At 36.3% G+C, this 9,421-nt stretch overlaps 1 long non-coding RNA gene across 2 annotated transcripts in view; it reads left to right on the top strand.

Annotated features, from left to right (window-relative positions):
* Positions 1-3: 3 nt before the first annotated feature.
* LOC122199577 overlaps positions 4-9,421 on the top strand; it is a 54,038-nt gene continuing 44,620 nt past the window's right edge. The window contains exons 1-2 of one of the 2 annotated variants that reach the window (XR_006193570.1): positions 4-504; positions 1,113-1,187. This is a non-coding gene — a long non-coding RNA (uncharacterized LOC122199577). Of the gene's footprint in view, positions 1,188-9,421 lie in introns of both variants that reach the window. The other variant, XR_006193569.1, reaches the window with a different exon arrangement.

Raw genomic sequence — 9,421 nt, 5'->3', positions numbered from 1 at the left:
AGGAACCTTCGCGAATTTTCCGGTCGCGCAGGCGCGCAGAGAAGATGGAGGCGGAGGGAGCGGCGGGAGGCCGGGCAACAGCCCGGACGCCGTGGGTCGGACTCCGCAGGGTGGCGGCGGGGCGGGGAGCTGGCGTCCGGATGTTTGAGGAGGAGAGACCCTAAAGGCAGAAAGCGATGCCATCCGAGGGGCTGACGTGCTCGCCCCAGATTTCGTCTCTGGCTGCGGCTTTGTCGTGCAGCCAAGCCGCCGCCCAGCGGGTTTGCCCCAGCACCGCAGGCTCCTTGCTTTTGGGATTGATACAATCACGGCATTGTTAACGTTCGCCCCCTATCTGCTGCAGAGTAGGGGCAGAACCCTGCAGTATTTCCGAGTCCTCTGCCTAGAACGTGGACGCTTGGCAAACGACGAGAGGACTGGTGGACCATTCTCCCTGGGTGATTGTGTGTCCGTTGTCCCGGTCTCTGGAGCACTGGAGAAGCGCAGGCATCGGGAGCAATTGTGGTAACTGAGGTCAAATCACTTTGAAAATACAAAGCGTCTAAAATCAGAATACCGAAAGTACTGATCCGATACAGTGCTAGAAGTGGTCACTATTGCTCTAAGACCCAGGGGATAAAATCGTTGCTATTTCATGTGAGCCTCCATTTGATCAGTGTGCCCGTACTTAATTCTTCTATCCCGAAGCTGATTTCATCGAGTGCATTATAAAAAAAAAAAAAAAAAAAAAAAAAAAAAAAAAAAAAGCGTGATACTAACAGGCACAAGCTAAAGATACTAGTTACAACTTGTATATTTCCCAAACTTGGGGTATAGAAATAAAAGCAAACACTTGATAGCAGGTATACTGACAGTCTTAGAATAGTAATATCAGTGTTAAGTAGAAGTAAAAGCTATGCAATGTTTCTAGTGATCCCAAAACTTTGGGCTCAAAATTTTCTCACCCTCGTAAAAAAAAAAAAAAGTTTGTTACCTTCGCATGATCCCTTCCTCTTTTTATATCTAGAAGTGTTAAATTTTTGCAGTAATCTCAACATAGAGATATACAATGTATTATTCTTCGTTTAACCTAACCTGAGTATTTTTCTGTTTCATAATCATCATAAATGGAGTTGAATAAATCGGCACTATGACCAGATCTCCCTCCAGGATAAGTTTTGGGACGTGGCAGTACAGGGGTAAAGGGCGTCCACTTCTGGCTCTGCCCCAGCCTGTGTAGCTGTTCCTGCATGTGGATGCTGCATGTCTGGTCTGGGGCTTGGATGCTGCACTGCCCCATTGCCTGTCCCTTCTGGTAAAATAAAGATCTGTTATGCCTATAAGTCTTTTAAAATAAACTTAAGATTTTAAAGATAAGTATAGCCAATTGTTTCCAGTAGGTGGCACCAACTTTCAATTTCACCAGCCGTGGATTGGAGGAACAGACCATAGGAATTAATCTTACACAATTAGAGAGAGGGAGACGTTTACAAAGTTTTAGTTGTGGTTAAATTCGTGGTCTGAGTGTCCTACTACCAGTGCAACATTATCAGGATTATTATTAAGTTCTTTCAAATACTTTTAATGTTTACTCTCACTTTTTTCAGCTACAACATTTTATAAACAGAAAATAATAAATACAGTAGGTAATTCAAAAATGCAGAAATCTATCAGGAACAAAACCAATAATTCCATCACCCAGCAATAAGTACTGTATCACTAAAATAACTCATTGATAAATTTATTTCCAGTCCCTTCCCTGCCAGGCATCATACCAATAAATTATTGGTATGAATGTTAAACAAATTAAAAAGACAGCAACAAAAAAAGCCCAAAGAATTGGAGTCATAATATACATGAAAGTTTATGTTCCTCTTTTGGCTACAAAATTAAATCATTCTTATTAAGAGAACAGAGACAGGACATTCCACTCCATTCCCACACTCCAGTGCTGACTACCACAAATTGTTGGAGAAATTTTGTGGTGGTAACACTGCAGAATTTATATAGCTTTAAATCCAGGTCCCATTTCCTCCCCCAACAGAAACATACTGTTGCACAGAATCTTGCGATTTTTCCTGTGTTATGAAAGCAATGCTATATATAGGATTGTTAAGAGTAGACCTGGGTAGCACAGTTCGTTGAGCATCTGACTCTTGATTTCAGCTCAGGTCATGTGGTCTCTCTCTCTCTCGCTCTCTCAAATAAACAAAATAAAAAATCTTCTTAGAAAAAACAGAAAGCTTTGGATTCAGACAAGCATTCAGATCCTAGCTCCACAATGTACTAGCCAGTAATCTTTTCAGGAAATCTCTTTGGGCTTCCATTGTAGACTTGACCCAGCTATCTATCTACAGCAGGAAGTCCAATCTCAGGGCTTGAAAAGTGATTTTGAACTTACTTTGATTAGTCATGTAATATTGAACATGTATATTTATCTCCATTTTCTCCTCAGATCCCACTAAAACTGTGGTAAAGGAATAAATATATTAATAAATGAAAGTAAGAATTAAAAAATATATAAACCCACAAGGACAAGTTTGAATAGGGTATTGCAACAAATGGTATCAACAAATTTTTTTTTTAATTTTGTCTTTACTTTGGCATTTAGGAACATTTGTGTATTTCTTCAAATTGTTCCCTGTATACTAGTACTTAATTATCTCTTACTTTTTTCTTAGGCATTCCTGCTCACTTTGCCAGATTGGACTGATTTTGACTTTTAGTTGCTTCCTATAGGGCAGTCAATGAGATTACTACTCTTCTTTCTTCCTTCCTTCTCCTCCCATTTTAGTTGTTAGTTTTTTCTACTTTGTTGGAAAATGCAGCGTTTGCATATGAGGCTTCCATCCAGATACCTAGCTGTATTATTTATTATTTAAATATATTTATTATTAATATATTTGTGTGAATATATAAATATATTTATCAAATCTATGTAAATGTATTTATTTATAACAAATATATTAAAAATATTTTCACTGGTCACTACTAGTCTCTCAGCTGAGGTTTCCTGGCATTCTTGTCAGATGAAGCTTATTTTCTAGTAGAGCTGGGCAGGAAACATTTCGATCTCTTACATGTTTCAAATAGCTTCTTCTATAGACTTGAAACTTGAAGGAGTGCTTGAGTGGAAATAAAATCCTTAGTTCATACTAAGAGTTCAGAATTACTTAGTTCATACTAAGTTCAGAATTTACCCAGAAATACTGAACTAAATTTGTGTGTGTGTGTGTGTGTGTGTGTGTGTGTGTGTGTGTGTGTGTGACGAAACCTATGTGGAATCAAATGTAAAACAAAATGAAAGAGAAAAACCTCACTGTGGCAGTACATGTTTTTCTTTTTCCTTCTCTGCATCAATCAAACTTTTAGAAATGTCCTGAACTTATTTCACTGCCCCATAAATCAATATAAATGTCCTACAACAGTATTGCACATTTTGTAAATGATTCTTCCAAAGTTTGGTTACTTTTTTTTCGAAATAAATGGAATATCTTTATCTGAATAGTTAATAAAATTTGGGTTGCCAAAAACCCTTCACCTTTTGAAGTCCTTAGACAATTGCAATTAAAAAAAGAAAACAAAGATTACAAGTAAGAATTACATTGAAGTTTATCCCTACTACAAAGCAAAGGAGGAAATATAAATAAATAACAAGAGAGACTAGAGATGATTATCTTGTATATTAAAAATCATACATGTGGCACCTGGGTGATTGGTGCACCTGGGTGACCTGAGGGTCCAACTCTTGATTTCGACTCAGGTCATAGTCCCAGGGTCATGGGATACACACCCCCGCATCGGGATCTGCGCTGAGTGTGGAGCTTACTTAATTAAGATTCCCTCTCCCTCTGCTCTACTCCCCCGCCTAGCGCTCCTGCTCTCTCTCTCTCTAAAAATAAAAACAAGCAAACAAACATACAGTGATGTTTATACTCTAGAGTGCATGCACACAGTTATTTGAAGAATACAACTTTTCTAATGTTACCCCATATTTGAATTTCACTATAGGCAGCAATCCCAACAGAAGTAATTGTGAAGTATATTTTCTTATAAGTCCTCATTTACTTATATTTTTACTTTTTAATTTACATCTAAGATCATGTCCTTATTAGTTTTAATAACCTAACAAAACGGGAGGTGAGATTCATACATATTTTGTGCTCCACCTCACATTCTTGTGGCCCACCAGTTTCCTCCAGTCATTGTGATGTAACCTGACATCTCATTCATCTGTATCACATACCTTTCTTTGGTCCCATGCTTCTCTGGCGCCAATATTTGAGATGCCTGTTAGCCATTCTGATGCATACCAGACTTGGAAGTGGGAGGAATGAACATGCAGTGGTGCAGTCCTTGACCAGTTCTTAGATGGGGACTAGTGGATAAATGTTCCTGATTCTGTGTCTCAGGTAGACAGTTCTGAAGTGTATTCTATAAGGCTTCTTAGAGGAATTGACCCCCAGCTACTCACTGCAGTAGTAAAACTCCTCAATAATTTACCTTAGGTATTAAATTTATTCTTTCCCTTGTTTTCCCAGTTTCCCACTCCTCTTCTTTGGAATAATTTCTTAAAATAAACTATCTGTTTACAAGCTTTTGTCTCCAGCTCTGTTTGTGGAAAGGACCTAGGCTGAAAGAAATGAAAAGATATGCATTTTTACTGAATATATTTTTAAAAATTAAATCCTCAAAAAAATGAAATTTATCATATCTCAGAAATTTATAGAGTGACTGCTTTCTATTACTAGGGAAAGAAGAGACAACTTTATAGATCGAAAGTTTGAAGCTATTGTCGATTAAGAATTGATTTCCTTGTACAATAATTGCTGGCATTTCCGTAAGGTTACATTTCCTACATTTCCATTACATTTCTATAATGCTGGCTTTTCCAAACAATTTCAATTTTCATTAAACTTTGGCTCTTTAGATGGTGCCTATGAGTGCTAAATAACTTGTTCAGATTTGAATAACTAAAATATAAAAAATTTGTTGCTGACTCATTTATTTGTTGCTCACTTTTCTATAATCTTATAAGTACAGAAATAATTACTAAGACTTCCAGTTCTACAAAATTTTATATGCATGGTCCTGATTTTGGAGTATTATACATTTTTTTTTCCTAAAGAGCCTATTTTTGTGACAAAATCTTGTATATCTTCTTTCCTTCCAAACTATGAGCTTATGCAGTTTATCAAAGTGGATAACAAAGATTGTTTTTAAAGAACATTAAGACCTATAAATTCACTTTATTTTTTTTTTAATTTTTTTTTAACATTTATTTATTTTTGAGACAGAGAGAGAGCATGAACAGGTCAGAGAGAGAGGGAGACACAGAATCTGAAACAGGCTCCAGGCTCTGAGCTGTCAGCACAGAGCCCGACACGGGGCTCGAACCTACGGACCGTGAGATAATGACCTGAGCCGAAGTCAGACGCTCAACCGACTGAGCCACCCAGGTGCCCTTATAAATTCACTTTAGATTCCAGCTAAAATGTAAGATCCTTAAAAGCAGGGATTTTTGTGTCTTTATGCATTCTTATATCCTGAACGCTTAGAAAATGACTGACATAAGATAGACATTTAATAAATATTTGTTGAATAAATTGAATAAATGAATTTATATGTGCTCAATAGGAAAAAAACCTAAAAGACAATAAATTCAAAATTAAAATATGGTCAATTACAACTTAATTTTTTCTTTAGCCTGTAGAATTTGGAGCAAAATTGAACAAAAATTTAAATACAGAAATTCATTGAAAGAGATTTATATTACAATTAACAAAGCAATATTAGACTCCAAAAAGATACAAAGTCCATGTAGATTGAAAAGTAAGTTTGCATGAAAGCAGCAGAAGGAATACTTTTAGGGTGATATCTCTTTCTAAAAAACAACTATGGATAATTCTGGACTAAGTCTTGCAAAACTTAAGCATTATTATAAATATTTTTCCACAAGATGGCAGCAAAGATTTATTTTAGAATCACTGGACACAGTAGTCATCCCAAATGATGTATGTCTTTAAAAGCTACAATGTGTAAGGGAAGTGGGGGATTCTTTTTCGTTATTCCTTGGAGGTACCACTGCATTAGAAAGGTTTTATCATTGGTACCTAGAGTTTCTGTGACTCTTTACACATGCCCCTCTCTGTCATACTCTCCACTGCCATTTTTTTTACATCCAGATTAATTTTAAATTACAAATCTGAACATGTCATTTCTTAACTAAAAAAAAAAAAAAAAAAGACTAATAATTTCCTAAGCCATATGAAATAAAGAATAGTATTTTCTAGTTAATTCACTCAACCTATTCAGTAACTGTATTCTATGTGCAAGTTGCTATGATAGGTACTAGGAATAGAAACATGAATAATGCTTGGGGCTTTTCATTTTATGAATTACAAACATGTAAAGATAGAGCTGCAACAAAGCACTTACCTGGAGAAAACTCTGATTTGGGGACTGGTGAGGCTCAAAAAGGAGATGAAGGTGAGAGATGTGTTTGTACATGGGGCATTGAGGACTGGAACTCAGGGAAAAAATCTGGGTTTAAGAGAGCAGTTTGAGAATCAACATGCAAGTATAATTGAAGGCATATAAATATAACTGGTGAATTTTTTATTGACTCCCCAATTTAAAAATTCATTCATGATAATTGCAAAACAAACATATTTAAAAACTATAGAAATGATTAATGTTAAATTCACTAGAATATATATATATTATATAATTTATATATATACAAATTATTTATATTATATATATGTGTGCATATATATATATATATATATATATATATATATTCGGATTTACATATAAACACAACTTACGGGGTGCCTGGGTGAATTAGTCAGTTAAGCTTCCGATTCTTGATTTTGGCTCAGGTCATGGTCTCATCGTTTCATGAGTTCAAGCCCCACGTGAGGCTCTTTGCTGACAGTGTGGAGCTTGCTTAGGATTCTCTCTCTTTCCCTCTCTCTCTGCCCCTTCCCTGCTTGTGTACTCTGTCTCTCTCAAAAATAATTTAAAAAACTTAAAAAAATGTAAACACAACTTACACGCACATACCCTGAATATTTGTCTATGTATATATAACAGATTACATTAAGGCCATCATACACAACCTGTTCTTGTAACTGCAATTCACTGAATAAGCTGAGTTGGGGAAGCTGGAGGATGGGCAGATGAGACTGAAAAAGACTGGCTGTATGAAAGGAAAGGAAGCTGTCTAAGAACCCAGAGAATAGGGCCATGTATGACAAGGACTGAACGACTTCTAGGAATGGAATAATTTAGTGTCAAGTTCTACAGAAATGATTAACTGAGAAGAGAACTAAGAACAATCGATTGGATTTGGCAATTAGTATCCTGGATGTGACCTCTGCCAGAACAGCTTTTGCTTGACTGCTATGTGACAATGAGGGATGAGAAGCAAGGCAGGGGTGGCAGTTGTGAACTTTTCCTGTGAGAAGATTCACTTGCAATGCAAGAGAGTAAAGCATGAATATAATTTGTGAAGAAATAACCTGGTGGACAAAGAGAGGTCTAAAATATAAGAAAAATAGGGAATAACCCATAAAACAAGATTCTGGAAGTGGTCAGATGTAATAATAATAATTAAAAAAAAGCCTAGGTGAAGTATTTATACACAAAAAGAATTTTGTTTTGTTTGTTTTTCCCTTTTGAGTATAGTTAAGTTTTTAGGTGTAGGAGTGAGAGTTCAATTCAAGGATCTTAACACTATGGTCTCAATCCTTTACTGAGACCACACTTCATGTGGCTTATACATGAACCAAACTGAATTATTTCCTCTGGCTGGCCCTGGTGTATCTATCCAACGATTTACTTATTGCTTTGTTTACTTCATTCTCTCTTCAACCTCTTCTTGTTGAAAGTTTCCACATTCTTTTATTTTTTTTTTTTTTAAGGTCCATAACAAATTACACTTCCTACTGGAGCTATCTTCACCACATGATCTAATTCAAGTGTGACTTTTCACTATCTGGAACTTACAAGTTAGTCAATGTTATCTCCAAAAACACCACCAGTACAGACAGAATACTGGAGGAAAGCAAGGCAAATATAATTGGGGGTGGTAGTTCAAGAAGAACCTTCTGGGTACATAATCTTTCCCGATCTGACAACATAAGAGAATCTTACAGGTAGTGAAAGGGGTTCTTTCCTTTTTTTTTTTAATTTTTTTTTTTAACGTTTATTTGTTTTTGAGAGACAGAGAGCACAAGTGGGGAAGGGGCAGAGAGAGAGGGAGACACAGGATCTGAAGCGGGCTCCAGGCTCTGAGCTGTCAGCACAGAGCCCGACGCAGGGCTTGAACCCACAAACTACGAGATCATGACCTGAGCCGAGGCCAGACACCCAACTGACCAAGCACCCAGGTGCCCCAAGGGGTTCTTTGCTTTTTAATCTGGTTCAGTAGTTTCAGAAATTATATATAGTTCTCTTAAAGTTTAATTCAATCCACTGCTTTTTAAAGCACAAACTTCACTTTTATTATTAAACATAAAATGTAAATTAAATTTGTCAATGAGGAAATGTTTATTTAATTTTTGCTTTGTTTCTGATTAAGTTTCCAAAAGGTGGTTTGAAAATTTTATTAAACTGTTTTCATGTGAGTTTTTATCAATATATAAGAATAAAATTAAGAAGTATAATAAAAAGCACTGACTATCAATATAATAGTCAAAGACAAATAATGAGAAGAGCCAGGATTTGGAGTAAGAAGGCCTGGCAGTGCAAATGTATAGTGTTGTGTATGTCACCTCTCAGGTCCACATGCTTCCTAACCTAAAAATAGGGTATTAAAAAGTATCAGTTGAAAATACTTTTGTAAACATGTGTTGTGAACCACAAAGTCTTGTGAAACTATTAGCAAACTTTTTTAGAAGCATTCACATAAAAGGATATTGTTTTTAAGAAGATTTATTATAATTACAGTAGACAATTATCTGTAAGTTTCACAAATTTTGATGTCCACATTGACACCTTTGCTTCTTAACACTAAGCACAAGTTGACAAATGTTCCTCAGCAAATGACTTTGTTAAGTGAAGTAATAGTGAATAATTGGCTCTATCTTGAGACCAATTAAAATAATTTCATTTTTGGGACGCCTGGGTGGCTCAGTCGGTTAAGCATCTGACTTCAGCTCAGGTCATGATCTCACAGTCCGTGAGTTGGAGCCCCACATGGGCTCTGTGCTGACAGCTCAGAGCCTGGAGCTGGCTTTGGATTCTGTGTGTCCCTCTCTCTCTCTGCCCACCCCCACCCCCTCACTCATGCTCTGTCCCTCTCTGTTTCTCAAAAACGAATAAATGTTAAAAAAAAATTTAAAAATAAAATAATTTCATTTGAGTCTTAAAAATCAGAAAGACTTAATTACATGTCTTAAATATAGATATAAAATATTTTGATCTGTTTTTAGCT

This window comes from Panthera leo, chromosome D1 (assembly GCF_018350215.1).
Source record: "Panthera leo isolate Ple1 chromosome D1, P.leo_Ple1_pat1.1, whole genome shotgun sequence".
Taxonomy (NCBI): Eukaryota; Metazoa; Chordata; class Mammalia; order Carnivora; family Felidae; genus Panthera; species Panthera leo.
The sequence above is the reverse complement of the archived record's forward strand: the minus strand, read 5'-3'. Positions and strand labels throughout refer to the sequence as shown.